Here is a 6,825-nt window from a genome sequence, read left to right as displayed (position 1 = left end):
CTCTCAATTTAGTTCTGTTCAACACTGTACCAAATGGACATCATCGCCTTATTTGACGAAAATATATATGGCAAGTGAGTGAGTGACCGATCTTCGCCCAGACAAAACGGCTGAAGCTAGATGCTTGAAATTTTGAGTGTGGGTTGTTGTTGGTGTGTAGGCGTGAGATAAGGCTGGTTTTTGAAAATTCGTACTAAACGGGTACGAAAAGTACTAAAATGTACCAAATATGGTACCCTTTGTATTAGGTGAACGCGAAGAACTAGAATTCTGAAATTTGGATTTGGATAATTTGATAAGTTCTTGAATTTTGGTGAAAAACCACAAAAAAACTAAATATTTCGCCATCTGTCGGATGAAATACAAACTACACAGAAACACTCCTCACGCCCCATAGAGCATGTAAATACAAATTGGTCCCAGTAGTTTTTGAGTTTAGCGATCACGAACATACATGTAATTTTTATACCCTCCACCATAGTATGGAGGGTATAATAATTTTGTTTTTCCGTTTGTAACTCATCGAAATAATCATTTCCAACCCTATAAAGTATATTTATTCTTGATCAGCGTAAAATTCTATGACGATATAGCCATGTCCGTCTGTCAGTTGTAATCACTCTAGCGTCTAAACGAATTGATATAGATCGCGAAAATTTTGCATAGAGTCGTCTTTTGTCTGCAGGCAGGTCAAGTTCGAAGATGGGATATATCGGTCCACGTTTAGGCATAGCTCCCATATAAGGGTACCCGCCAAATTTCGGTATTTTAGGGTTCTTGAGCGCGTTTTTTAACCGAATTCGCTGAAATTTGGTATTTCGTATTCGTATATGGTAACAAATCTCCCCATTAAAAATTATTAATATTCACCCCTTTTTAGGGGTAGTCCCCATATAACCCCATTTTGTATATTAAAATAGTTATCTGATTTGTTCCGCGTTTTGAGTTTGGTTCTAAGACTCTGTTGTAATCATTTCACCTGCGGAGGATAGCGAGATAAAAATTTAGGATGTAAGGTTCGATAATGAACTATAACCCCCATTTAGTCCCTGTGTGGGAGGTACCAGAAGGAGTAGACCGATATTCCCCACCTTCGAACTTGAAGTAAGTTTGGAAAAAATAATAAGATGGGCAAAATTTAGATGAAATCACAATTTTCTGAAAGGGATTTTGTCCAAAGAAACATGGGGTTTAGAACCAATATTTCGGTGATGCACATTTTCACCGTGTCAAAGTTATACACCCTCATTAGCCACTTGTTGGTATTTTCCCTATATTTTTATTTCAAGTACCTGTCAGTATATCTATGGTGGAGGGTATCCAAAGTTCGGTTCGGCCGAACTTAACGCTTTTTCACTTGTTATATATAGAGATACATGTTGGGAAGTGGTGTTGAAGTATGGAAATGGCTTTAGAAATTCACACATATTTGTACGAAAAGTAATAAATGGTACTAAATTTGGTACAATTTGCGTTTACCTAGGATAAAGCTGGACTCTTGAAATTGGTTCGTAATTATTGGTACGAAAAGTGTAAGTTCTACATTTAATAAAATTTGGTGAACAGATGGTGCTGGAATCCCGAAATTTAGAATTAAAATAACTGTTGGAGTGAAGGAAATTCGTAAATAGGTGTACTAAATGGTACTAAATTTGGTCAAATATAAATTATTACTGTAAGAAAACCTGAAAACTGCAACTAAGATTAATGTTGAGGTGTAGGAAGATAGTTTTGGAAAAATCTGGTAACATTATTAAATTTAGACTTACGATTACTGGTTGAAAGGAGGATTAATGTATTTTTAGAAATTCGTATTTATGAGTTCGAAAAGTACTAAGATTGGTACAATTTTTACTTTGGTGGATTTATCATTACTTTTAGATTTAGTGAAATCAGAAATACGATGATATCTGGAGGTAGTCTTGAAACTCTGTACTTATGTGTTCCAAAAGTGCTGAATGGAACTAAATTTGGAACCTGTAGGTATTTGATAAAATATATAATTGGAATTCTGATCACGTTTGAATCTGTATAAGGTAAATAAGAATAAGATTTCGCAAATTCGTGCTTATGTGTATGAAGAGTACTAAATGGTAATAAACTTGATATTAGATGTAGGAATAGAGGTAAAATATTAATTATATGCTTGGTATTCCCTTCTGCAAGTAGCGGACACTTCCCCAGTATCTATATATTGCGCCAAATAAATCAGATGTGCCTAACAGACAGACACACGGCCGGTCATATATAAATGGACTCAGAAACTTATTCGGGGACGTTGATTACGATACGGCGGTGAAGTAACTAAAATGGCGTTCAGGTTTTATACAAAATTTAATAGTCACGTTTCTGCAAACAAGTCCACAAGACTTATTGCAAATCAAATTTTCTAATATTTCATTTCTTAGAATTAAACTTCGGTTGAAAAATGTAACTGAATTCCGCAACATTCCGAATACTGACGGACCAGATTATATGAGGTCTACCAAAATTTAATATTTGTAGGTTTTGATACGAAGATTTTCTACCCAATGGAAATCCAAAGTACCAAATTACAGGCAATTTGGTTGAAAAACGCACACAAAACATTTATTATAACATAGAGTCTCATGATGTTGTCAATTCGTTTTGAACATGTGACTATAAAATTACAAAAACCTCAACATGCGAACTACCATTATACATATGAAATGTGGACATCTAATAACAAGTTAAAACGGCCCAGTCGAACTATTATACCCTTCACCCTGAGGATGACATTCAAAATATATAAAATTAATGTGGGCTCCCGGGAGAAAATTCATGCTATGATTGGACCTTGAATATTCCGAAAATAGACGTGAGAAAAAAATGATTACCTAATAGGGAGGCTAAGCATTTTATGGGAATATTCCAAAACGGGAATTAAAATTAATCATTTTGCGTAGTGATATTTGAATACTAAATTATAGTTAATTCGGCTGAAAAGTCTATAACAAATCCCTAAATAACGAATATTCGGAGATTAAAAATTTTATATACTCTCCACATTACGGTGGAAGGTATAAAAAATAACCAGTAAGGACTGTACTTTACCCTTCACTACTTTGGGTCCAAACAGGGATGTACAATATCTTGTCAATAGACCAGGAGGACAATTGATATGGAATCGGATGAGATTATATAACTATCGGCAATTTGCTGCAAGCCCGACAAAACATTTTGGGGCAAAACTTAGAATTTTGGAGCAGCATTTGCATAAAATAGAACGAAAATATATATGGCAGCTATATCTAAATCTGAACCGATTTCGAGAAATCTTCACATGCGCCATTTTGCACTTAAATTAGTACGTTGCGCAAAATTTATTCTCAATCGGACAATCCTTTGGAGTTTGGTGCATCACTTACCTAACATCTAGCGAAAATATAAATGGGGTCTGAACCAATTTCAATAAAATTTTGCATATGTTCATCTGTACTCAATTCATTACTCTGGGAAAAATTTGTTTCAATCGGACATACCTTGGCAGTTTGGTACACTATTTACGAAAAATCAGACGAAAATATAAAGGGTTCGTCCTTAGGCCAAATTTTATCCAATTAGGATCATAAATGCGACCTGCTCTTTGTTCAAAAGAATAAATAGACGGGTGGACATGTATAAATAGACTCCGAAAGTGATTCTCTGCATATTCTCAAATTCCTTTTGCCACTGCTCCATAAAACAGTACTTACCCAACGTAAAACGTACTTACCCCAACATAAAAAGAACACAAGCATTTCTTTTTTTTTTCAAATATGAATTTATTTATTTGTATTTAATGAAATCAAAACAATAATTTTAAAATGTCTCTTTAAATAATATTGTCTATAACATGTAATTAATTTTATATCTGTCTGGAAATAAAGAAAAACAGAATAGTAACTAGAAATTCGATTATCGTTGACTAGACACACCTTCAGTTGTTTCAGTTAAATATTCTTTTACACACATTATGTTATATACAAATATAGTTTATTTTTTATTATTATGTTTTTTTTTTTGTTTCAACTTAAAATTACAATAACTTGCAAATATATGTTTTGGGTATTCTCTTACTCAACAACCATTATAAAGTATTTGCTAAAAATCCAATAAATAAACAAATGTCTATATTTTTAATAGATAATAACAATTTTCTCTATTATTTCTTCATAAATAAATATAAGCATTTCTATAATATTTGTTTTGTAGACTTTTTAGGTAGATTTTTGTATGTATATTTGAGCTATTACATAAAACACTTTTTGTGGATGAGTTCTTAGTTTGCAACAATTACACATGGATTATTATATTTTGGACATTCAAACAAATCAATATTATCAAGTTCAAAGATGTGAATTTGAAATTGTTTATTCGTTGAAATAAGATAAAAAAAGAAATGAGTCTAGAGATAAATTGGTATTTATCTCCTCTAGAAGCAAAATACCTATAAACATTATAAATAGAAATTGCTCTAAGGTTATAAGTAATTTTAATATTGACAACTTGTTTCTGTAAAATTCGAAACCAATGTTTCGTTCAATTTGGAAAAAGTTGAATTTAATTTGGAAAATGTTTCATTTAATCTGGAAATGCTATATATGGCATCAGACTATGTTCCTGAACTGATAAAACTGGTAAAACATTGAACAAAATTTAAGAGAACACAAAACAAAATGCCGTTCTCTTTGTAAATTTTTTAGTCGAAAAATTTTTCCGATTAAAAATGGTAAACCGGAATGCCAGATTGGCTGTTATGTTGATTTTGAAGTATTGTCATTTAATTTTGGCATATTTACTAGATTTGCGTTCCCGAACTTTTCAAATTATTTTGTAATCTGAGAGCGATTTTGAAATGTTTTCTGTTACTAGCTTTACTATTAAAACAGAACAGGAACAGGCCAAATATGTTTATTTTTAAAGGTCAGGTCATTTATTCACTTTGCAATTTCAGATACTTTAGTTTTGGCCACCAGTGTATATCTTAATCAACAAAAATTAGTCCACTTCATTCTAGATTTAATTCTTTACTATATGCAAATTTTTTTTTCGATTGGACAAACTTTGGTTGATTTTACAACATTTATAAAAAATCCAAAACATGTATGGGACTTTCATCAAAATCAGAACTAATTTCTATTAAACATAAAAGTCGTCATTGTAGATCCATATGGAGACGCGGCGCAACATTTGGTGTTAATCGAAAAAAAAAACTATGGTCATTTGATGCAGCATTTAGATAAAATCATCCATAAACATATATGGGTGCTATTTTAAATGGGGGTCGATTTTAATATAACGTTACACAAGTCTATTAATACTCAATTCAGTATGCTATGCTAAATTTTGTGTAAATCGAACACACATAGGGTCATTGGTGCACCATTTATATCAAATCAGACGAAAATATATGTTGTAGCTATATAAAAATCTGAAGCGATTTAAGCAACCCGTAACACATGTCAATCGGCGTTTAATATGTTACGATGTGCAGAATTTTGTCGCAATCGCGCAAGCATAGCAATTTTGGAGCTACATCTAAAACTGAATCGATTTTTTTCAATTTCAATATGGTTCGTCCTTGGGCCAAATAAATGAGCTGTGCTGAACTCCATTAAATTCGGATTACTGTGATCTGTATCTTTTTAAAATATTGTATCAACAGACAAACGGACATTAAAAAATCGATTTTACGCCTATTCTCCAAAGGAACCATCGGTCTAACTCGTTTCCTTGTACTTCTTACAAACATACTCGTATGCACATAGACATAATACAGTGTGGTGAAGGAAATAATAATTATAGTCCGCTTATATATATATATACTAGCATATGTCCGCTACTTCGTTAACGAATATGGGAAATATTTAAATTTACCCCGATCCCAACTCCCACAATGATTCCAAATTCAAATTACAGAATTCCAACTATAGTGGTTCACTCACAATTTAAATTGTAGCAAATTTAGTACACAGTAGTATGAATTTCCAAAACCTCTTTCTTACCCCAAACCTACACTACACAGTGATCCTAAATCTAAGTTCCAGAATTCCAGCTCTGCCGCTTCACCCACAATTTAAATTGTACCATATTTAATACATAGAAGTACCAATTTCCAAAAGTTCCTGCATACCTCAATCCTAAACATCTACAGTGATCCTAAATCCAAGTTTCAAGATTCCAACTCTATCGGTTCACCCAAAATTCAAATTGCAGCAAATTTAGTACACAGTAGTACGGATTTCCAAAACCTCCTACTTATCCCAAGCCTACACTCCACAGTGATCCTAAATCCAAGTTCCAGGATTCCAATTCTATCGGTTCACCCACAATTCAAATTGTATCAAATTCTGTTCATATATCAATCTTACATCCCAACAGTGATCCTAACTCCAAATTTCATGATTCTAGCTCTATTGGTTCATCTAAAATCCAAATTGTACCAAATTTAGTACGTACTTAAGTATTTATTTCTTAAACTGAATCCTGACCCAAATCCTACAACCCTACAGTGATCCTGACTCCAAATTTCATTGTTCCCACTCTATCGGTTTACCCTCATCCAAATTGTACCACTTATAGTACGATTTAGTACTTTTCGTACACAGAAGTAAACAATTTCCAAAACTACGTACATATCCCAATCCAGTAGTCTGACGTTATTGTTAATTTCAAATTTCTGGATTCCAGCTCGATTTGTACCTCCAAATTAAATATGGTACTAATATAGTACCATATAGTACTTTTGGTACACACGAGTACATGCTTTCAAAAGCACCTACTTAAATCGATCCTACATCACAGCCATAATTCACATTTCAA

Source organism: Musca vetustissima, unplaced genomic scaffold (assembly GCF_032173495.1).
Source record: "Musca vetustissima isolate MV318-11 ecotype Yass unplaced genomic scaffold, APGP_CSIRO_Mvet_v1 utg41848, whole genome shotgun sequence".
Taxonomy (NCBI): Eukaryota; Metazoa; Arthropoda; class Insecta; order Diptera; family Muscidae; genus Musca; species Musca vetustissima.
This window is presented reverse-complemented; position numbering follows the sequence as displayed.